Raw genomic sequence first — 7,653 nt, 5'->3', positions numbered from 1 at the left:
GTAGAGCATACAGGGTCTTCAACAAGAGAACTCTCGTTGTTGAAGAATCCATTCATGTTGTTTTTGATGAAGCTAATGGAGATTCTTCTAGAAAAGAAGAAGATGGTGATGCAGGTATACTTGAAGACAGAATGAAGGAATTCTCCATACAAGATAAACAACATGAGGATGAAATCAAAGAAGATACAATTCAGCAAGATGAAGAAGATCAACCTCCAGCGAGAAATCAAGATCTTCCTAGGGAATGGAGGTATGCACATGGTCATCCAAGGAATCTAATCCTTGGTGATCCTTCACAAGGGATAAGGACAAGATCCTCCTTAAGAAACACTAGTAATTATCTTACATTCGCTTCACAGATAGAGCCTAAATCACTAGAAGAAGCCGAAAAAGATGAAAATTGGATAAATGCTATGCAAGAGGAATTAAACCAATTTGAAAGAAATCAAGTTTGGACTCTAATGAAAAGATCCCCTAATGTTTCAATTATAGGCACCAAGTGGGTATATAGAAATAAACTAGATGAAGATGGAATAGTAATAAGAAACAGAGCTAGGCTAGTAGCCAAAGGATATAATCGGGAGGAAGGAATAGATTTTGATGAAACTTTTGCTCCTGTTGCTAGGTTAGAGGCTATTAGACTACTTTTGGCATATGCATGCTTCATGGATTTCAAACTCTATCAAATGGATGTAAAAAGTGCCTTTTTAAATGGTTATATAATGGAGGAAGTTTATGTAGGACAACCTCCAGGTTTTGAGAACCACTTACATCCAGATTATGTTTTTAAATTGCATAAAGCATTATATGGACTTAAGCAAGCCCCTAGGGCATGGTATGAAAGATTAAGTAATTTCCTAATTGAAAATAAGTTTAAGAGAGGAAATGTAGACAAAACCCTCTTCATTAAAAGAAAAGGGAATGACTTATTGCTTGTGCAAATTTATGTGGACGATATAATTTTTGGTGCTACTAATGATAGTCTTTGTCAAGAGTTTGCTAAGCTTATGCAGGGAGAATTTGAAATGAGCATGATGGGTGAGCTCAATTTCTTCCTTGGGCTACAAATAAAATAATCAGAGGAAGGCATCTTCATCAGTCAGTCCAAATACATCAAGGAAATGTTGGAAAAGTTCAAGATGAAGGATGCAAAGGAAATCAGCACACCCATGGGCTCAAGTTGCAAGCTTGACAAAGATGAAAAAGGTAAAAGTATAGACTGCAAATTGTACAGAGGTATGATAGGTTCTTTACTTTACCTTACTGCTAGTAGACCAGACATATTATTCAGTGTTTGCATGTGTGCTAGATACCAAGCATGTCCTAAGGAATCACACTTGCAAGCTGTTAAAAGAATATTCAGATATCTAGTAGGGACATCTAATGCAGGCTTATGGTATTCTAAACAATCTGATTTAAATTTAATTGCTTATTCTGATGCTGATTTTGTCGGGTGCAAACTCGACAGAAAAAGCACAAGTGGTACTTGTCAATTCTTGGGTGCTAACTTGGTTTTTTGGTTTAGCAAGAAACAGAATTCAGTTGCATTGTCCACAGCTGAGGCTGAGTATATTGCAGCCGGAAGCTGTTGTGCCCAAGTTCTTTGGATTAAGCAACAACTTGAAGATTTTGGTATCAAAATGGACAACATACCAATTAGATGTGATAATACAAGCGCAATTAATTTAACAAAAAATCCTGTCCAACACTCTAAATCAAAACACATAGAGATTAGGCATCACTTTATAAGGGATCATGTGCTGAAAAATGATGTATTAATTGAGTATGTATGCACTGAAAATCAATTGGCCGATATCTTTACAAAGCCCCTTTGTAAAGATAGGTTCAACTTTTTAAGGAATGCTTTGTACTTGTATGATCCTAACAAATAGATTGAACCTGTAATGCAATACTTTGTAAGCTCTAGAGATACATATGAATGCTACTCAAACTAATAATACACTTCAAGGTCACGTATAGCAAACCTAGTGCCTAATAAGTGAAAACTTGAATCTATCAAAGTTAGATGACGAATTGTTTGACTTTTCGGAGGATGGTTACCCTCCCTTGGACTCTTCATGGAGATATTTTCAGAGCCTATTTCATAGGCATTCGAAATTTGGTCAAACATTCCTCATTTCAATATTGATAATTCAAAAATCATTATCAAACTTTTATAGGATGTGTTATTGAGGGGAAGGATCACAGGCAAGCTCACTCTATATTCACCAAAAGAAATCACACTGATTATTGTGGTTGAATAAAATAAATTGGAAAAAGATAGAAATCATTCTGAAATTTTTCAGTGCCGGAGACGTCTCTGGCAAATCACAGAGACGTCCCCCCGGCGAGACGTCTCACATTAGTCACGGAGACGTCTCGGGGACCGAATGAAAGTTTTTAAATTAGGTCGAAACAGCTCGAGCCATCCCGAGCTGCCTTCCTTCGTCCCCAACGAAAACATAAACCCTAGCCTCCATTTTCTCTCCACCACAAACCGAACCAAAATCTCTCCCCATTTTCCTAGATTTCCAATCCATGGCACCTAAGAAAGCTAGGCGAACGGGTGGGAGGCGTCCTAGGGTAGCGAACGACGACGAGGAACGGAGGGAAGAGTCCTCCGCTGATAAGTGCTGATTAATCTATAATTTAATATTTTTTTTCCAGCACTTATCAATGTTCTTAAACGGATAACCACTTGTTTTACCATGAAATTGAATAAACAATGAAATAAATTTAAATTATGGTAAGAGGTAAATAATACTTTTCTTAAAACAGACTCTGAATTTGTCTCTCTTCTGGTTGAGATCTTTCATAAAAATATATAAGGAGGAGATTGTGTTGACCCGAATTATTAACCTGATGGAGTTGCAATCAAGCTAAGGGTATAATTCAATGGGCTTTGGTCCTGGTTAGATTGAAAGTTATAATTATATGAAAAAATATTTGATTAACCCTTTTATTAAGTCACGGTCTGATCTGGTTGAGTTCAATCTGAAGCGGTATAGTAAGAATTAAATGTCATTGGGCTCGAGAACAAATTCAAGCAAATCAACAATCATGACCCACCTCAAACCCAAAGTCAATTCCCAACCAATGCCTTGCGTGCCTTCATATAAAATTTATAATTTTAAAATAAAAAAAATAAAAATAATAATAATAATAAATAATAATAATAAAATAAATAAAAATAATTTCGGGAAGAATTACTGGAAACACTGTTCATATGAACAGTATCCCGTGAAAACACTGTTCATATGAACCGTGTTTTTACAAATATATATATATATATATATTTATGTATATATATAAATCAAATAATAAATAAATTAATAAATAATATCCACTGTTTATCTTCTTCTTCCCGATATCCCACTGTTTATCTTCTTTCCCCCCTTCCCCGCAGTGCATCCGGGCCGTTCCGCTTCTTCCCGTTGATCCCGCGTCGATCCGCCGCCCGTGCCAACTCCCAGCAGCCAGCGATGCAAATCCTCCACGCGGTACAGCCGGCGACCAGCTCCTCCGCGATCACCGTGCGTGCAGCCAGCACCCCAGCCCAAGCGCTCGTCCGCGTTCATCACGGATCCCGCATCCATCCGTGGGCCAAAGAAGAAGATGGATCTTCTTCCATCCGTGAAGCATTCCTCCCGGCGATCCCGCAGGCCTTCATCTCTCCCATATCCGCCGATTCAAGAAGCCGTTTCAGCCGCCCGTGATTCTCCCCACCTTCCGCATGCGTTCCCCTCTTCCGGATTCGAGAGCCTTTGCATCGCGTCCCCTCCTAGCTCAGCCTCCTTCGCATGATCCGCTCGTCCGCGTCACTGCCAGCAGCCCAAGTTCCCATCCGTACTCATCTTCCACGGATCAAGCCTCCACATCCAAGCAATCCCACAAATCAAGCTCCCGAGTCCGCCTCCTTTGAAGCCAGTGATGCATCCCACGCTTCAAGCCTCCGCGTCTGCAAGCACCATGATCCAAGCACCCAGCGGCTCATCCGAGATTGGCTCCTCCTTTCGTTTCCAAATCCCAGCCCCCAAGCAATCGGATCCCCATCGATCAAGCATCTGTTACCCCTCCATCAAAGGATTCGTCGCTGTCCATCAGGGGGTGGGCGACCTATTTAAGGAGAGGAAGAGGGAAGGAGAAGGGGGGACTCGGTGGAGAAGAAAACAGGGGAGACCCCCTGTTTCGGTGAAAAAGGAGAAACCAGCCGAGAGAGAAGAAGAGAAAAAGAAATAAAAAAAAAGAAAGAGAAAGGAGGGGGGACTTGAGGCGGATGGCGTGGAGTATCTTAGCAAGCCGATCAAAGTCGCCAAGCATCATGAGCAGCTAAACCTCGGTTTAGGGGTTTGATGAAGCCATAGAGGAGTATTCGTTTCATTTTTGTTGATTTGAGTTTGTATTGTAAGATAGGTTGCATGATGAAGAATTTATCAATTGATCTTATGATTTATCCAATTTATGTGAATCATTTATCTTGCATAAAATATTTTACATAGATTGATCTATTTCATCGAATCCAACACCTGTTGTTTGGAGGAGATATTCATGTGACATCGATTTCATATTTAATGATTTAATGATCAGATGCATCATGCTAGGTTAGACAGATCATGCTTATCGTTAGAGTAGATGGTTTGTGCTAGACTTAGATGATTCATGCTGCGAATTAATCATAATTTTTAATGATTGCTTTGGCTTGTAGTCGGAAGCAATCAAGTCTTACATACAACTCAATTATTGAAAGCGTCACGGATATAAATCTATCGGTGGATTCTAGCCCTAAACATCTCTCTCCATAGATAATTCATACTATTACATCCATATTGATTCTTAGTTTTTATCATTTACTCTAGCTTATCCCCTTTGAAGTAATTATTTAATTAGAAAAAATAACTTGTCTCCAATCCCTGTGGACCGACACCCGTAATCACTATCCTACAGGATACGTGCTATTGCGTGGTTTATTTTTGAAATTGAAATAACCGATCAATTTTTGGCGCCGTTGCCGGGGATTGCTAGCATAGTTATTTTTCTTACTAAATTTTTTTTTAAAAAAAAAATTAAAAAAAAATTCTTAAAAATTTTTTTTCTATTATTGTTACTTTTCTTATCTTCTTTTTCTCCCTTACTAATTTTTATTTATTTATTTTTTTTATATACTATTTGATCAGGAATCGAGGAAAAAATCTGGGATGATCAAAAGGAGAACTGCCGGAAAAAAAATGCTGCAGAGGTTTGCAAAAAAAAAAAAAAAAAAAATTGCTGGGGAAATTCCCTTTGGTAACCTCTAATTATTGGTTTGAAATTTTGTGGTGATTATTTGATTTTAATTATAGCAAAATTGTGAATGCATGCTTGATACACATACACAAATCAATTTGCACATAGTAAGGGCAATCACCCCAACAAGATCAGAGCCGGATTTCATCACCGGACTCTTGCCCAACTTAGGTGAACTCAATCTCACATAGTGTCATCTTTAATTAAAATCAATTAGACGTTGGCCCCTAGGGACATTCGAGCTCAATAGGACGAAGATCACCGAAGGTTGCACCAATTTCGCTCTGTGGCTTAGTTGATGTCTAGGCAAGCTTTGTCCCTAAAAGGGAGACAGTTCATCTGTTCGAGGCAAGTGGGTTTTAAGTGGGACCTTTGCGAACGCATCGTGACCCCTCCACTTACCTGGGAGCTTACCTGGTCAACTCGGTTCATTAGACCGGATTGGAGGCTTAGGTGCCCTCTTCAAACCAGTTAGGAGCTGTCTAGTGATTTTAGGACAAATCAAGGACTGATGTATTTTTCTTTTATTGCATGCTTGACTGATCGAGTACTAATGTATGCAAGGGAGTCGTTCTAGAGTACGTGAGCTATTACCTTTTGACCCTGAAATAGAACGAACCCTTAGGAACATTCGAGCTAAGATCAAAACATTAGGATCATCCCCACCTCTTAAGATGGCTGAAGAACAACCCAAACTCCTGAGAGAGTACTTTACTCCCACCATTTACACTTCCCCATCTTGCATTCAATTACCTGAAGTAGCAGCGGTACAATATGAAATAAAGTCTAGTGTGATCCAAATGCTCCCATCTTTTTATGGGCTCACCAATGAAGACCCATATAAACACCTAGATGAATTCCTTGAGATTTGCACCACTGTCAAGATTCAGAACTTCACTGATGATGTTCTGAAACTTAGATTATTTCCCTTCTCCCTTAAAGATAGAGCCAAACAATGGCTAAATTCTTTAGAAGCTAACTCAATTCGTTCTTGGGATCAAATGCAACAAGAATTCCTTAAAAAATACTTTCCCATAGGAAGAACGAACCAGTTTAGACGTGCCATTACAAGCTTCTCCCAAACTGAGGGAGAAGAATTTCATGAAACTTGGGAGAGATTTCGAGACCTAATCCGTAAATGCCCTCATCATCAAATACCTAAGTGGCAGCTAGTGCAATGTTTCTATGACGGATTGACTGAACGAAACCGTCAGATGATTGATGCCGCATGCGGGGGGACTTTCATGCTTCGAAATGAGCATGAAGCATGGCAACTATTTGAAAATCTTAATAAAAACTCCCTCCACCATGCTTCATGTTCTCGTCAAGCATCCCCGAATTTTCAAAGAAAAGGGGCCATTTGTGAAATAAGTCATTCTATGGACCTGTCTAGCAAGGTAGATGCATTGTCCCATAAGATTGACCAACTAATGATAGGAGGACATGTCGTTAGCTCTTCCCAAGCACAAGTATGTGCTATCTGTTCTAGCCCATCGCATCCAATTCATGAGTGCCCCTCAGCACCCCAATATTCCGAACTCGTGCAAGAACACATCAATGCTGCCCAAACACAGCCCAGACCGGGTAATGATCCATTTTCCAATACATATAATCCGGGATGGTGGAATCATCCTAATTTTTCTTGGAAGCAGCAAGCTTCGAACACAGCCCAACCCTATTCCCAAAATTTTCAAAATCCTCAGAATTTTCAAACCCCACAACATATTCATCCCTACCGTCCCTCGATTCAATTTCAACACACTCCTCCTCCACCCCAAAGAAACACAGCCTTTGAGGAGAAAGTGTTGAACGCCCTTCAAGGTTTGGAAACCATTACACTATTGGTGCACTCTCACACGCAATCAATCGCCAAGCTAGAATCCTAGATGGGGCAACTAGCTAATGCACTGAACAAGCGAGAGGAAGGAAAGCTTCCAAGCCAACCACTAAGTAATCCTAGGGGACAATACATGGCTCAAGAAAATCAATTAAATGAAATTCATCATGAACAAGCCAATGCTTTAACTACCCTAAGGAGTGGACGTATAATAGACAATAAGATTGGGGAGGACAACAATAAGGAAGGTGAAGAAGAGGATAGAAATGTGTCAAATGAAAATCTAAAACCTTCTTCTTCTTCTTCAGCTAGTCCATCTTCTGCCAAAACCACATCCCAAAGGCCCCATTTCCTGAAGCTCTTACTTCACCCTCTCCATTTGGCAAAAAGGGAACTTCATTAGAAGAGATGATAGAGGTCTTCAAACAAGTTAAAATCAACCTCCCACTCCTTGATGCCATCAGACAAGTTCCCTCCTATGCCAAATTTCTCAAAGACCTTTGTACACAAAAGCGAAAATCTAGGACACATGT

The 7,653-nt window shown here is 39.7% G+C and overlaps 1 long non-coding RNA gene and 1 other non-coding gene across 2 annotated transcripts; one reads left to right on the top strand and one right to left on the bottom strand.

Annotated features, from left to right (window-relative positions):
* Positions 1-1,145: 1,145 nt before the first annotated feature.
* LOC120106700 lies at positions 1,146-4,458 on the top strand. Its single transcript, XR_005508772.1, has 2 exons — positions 1,146-1,206; positions 3,407-4,458. It is a non-coding gene; the product is annotated as an uncharacterized LOC120106700 (long non-coding RNA).
* A 1,875-nt stretch (positions 4,459-6,333) lies between these two features.
* Positions 6,334-6,439, bottom strand: LOC120106702. The gene has a single exon (XR_005508773.1). It is a non-coding gene; the product is annotated as a small nucleolar RNA R71 (small nucleolar RNA).
* Positions 6,440-7,653: the final 1,214 nt, after the last annotated feature.

This window comes from Phoenix dactylifera, unplaced genomic scaffold (assembly GCF_009389715.1).
Source record: "Phoenix dactylifera cultivar Barhee BC4 unplaced genomic scaffold, palm_55x_up_171113_PBpolish2nd_filt_p 000608F, whole genome shotgun sequence".
NCBI lineage: Eukaryota > Viridiplantae > Streptophyta > Magnoliopsida > Arecales > Arecaceae > Phoenix > Phoenix dactylifera.
The sequence above is the reverse complement of the archived record's forward strand: the minus strand, read 5'-3'. Positions and strand labels throughout refer to the sequence as shown.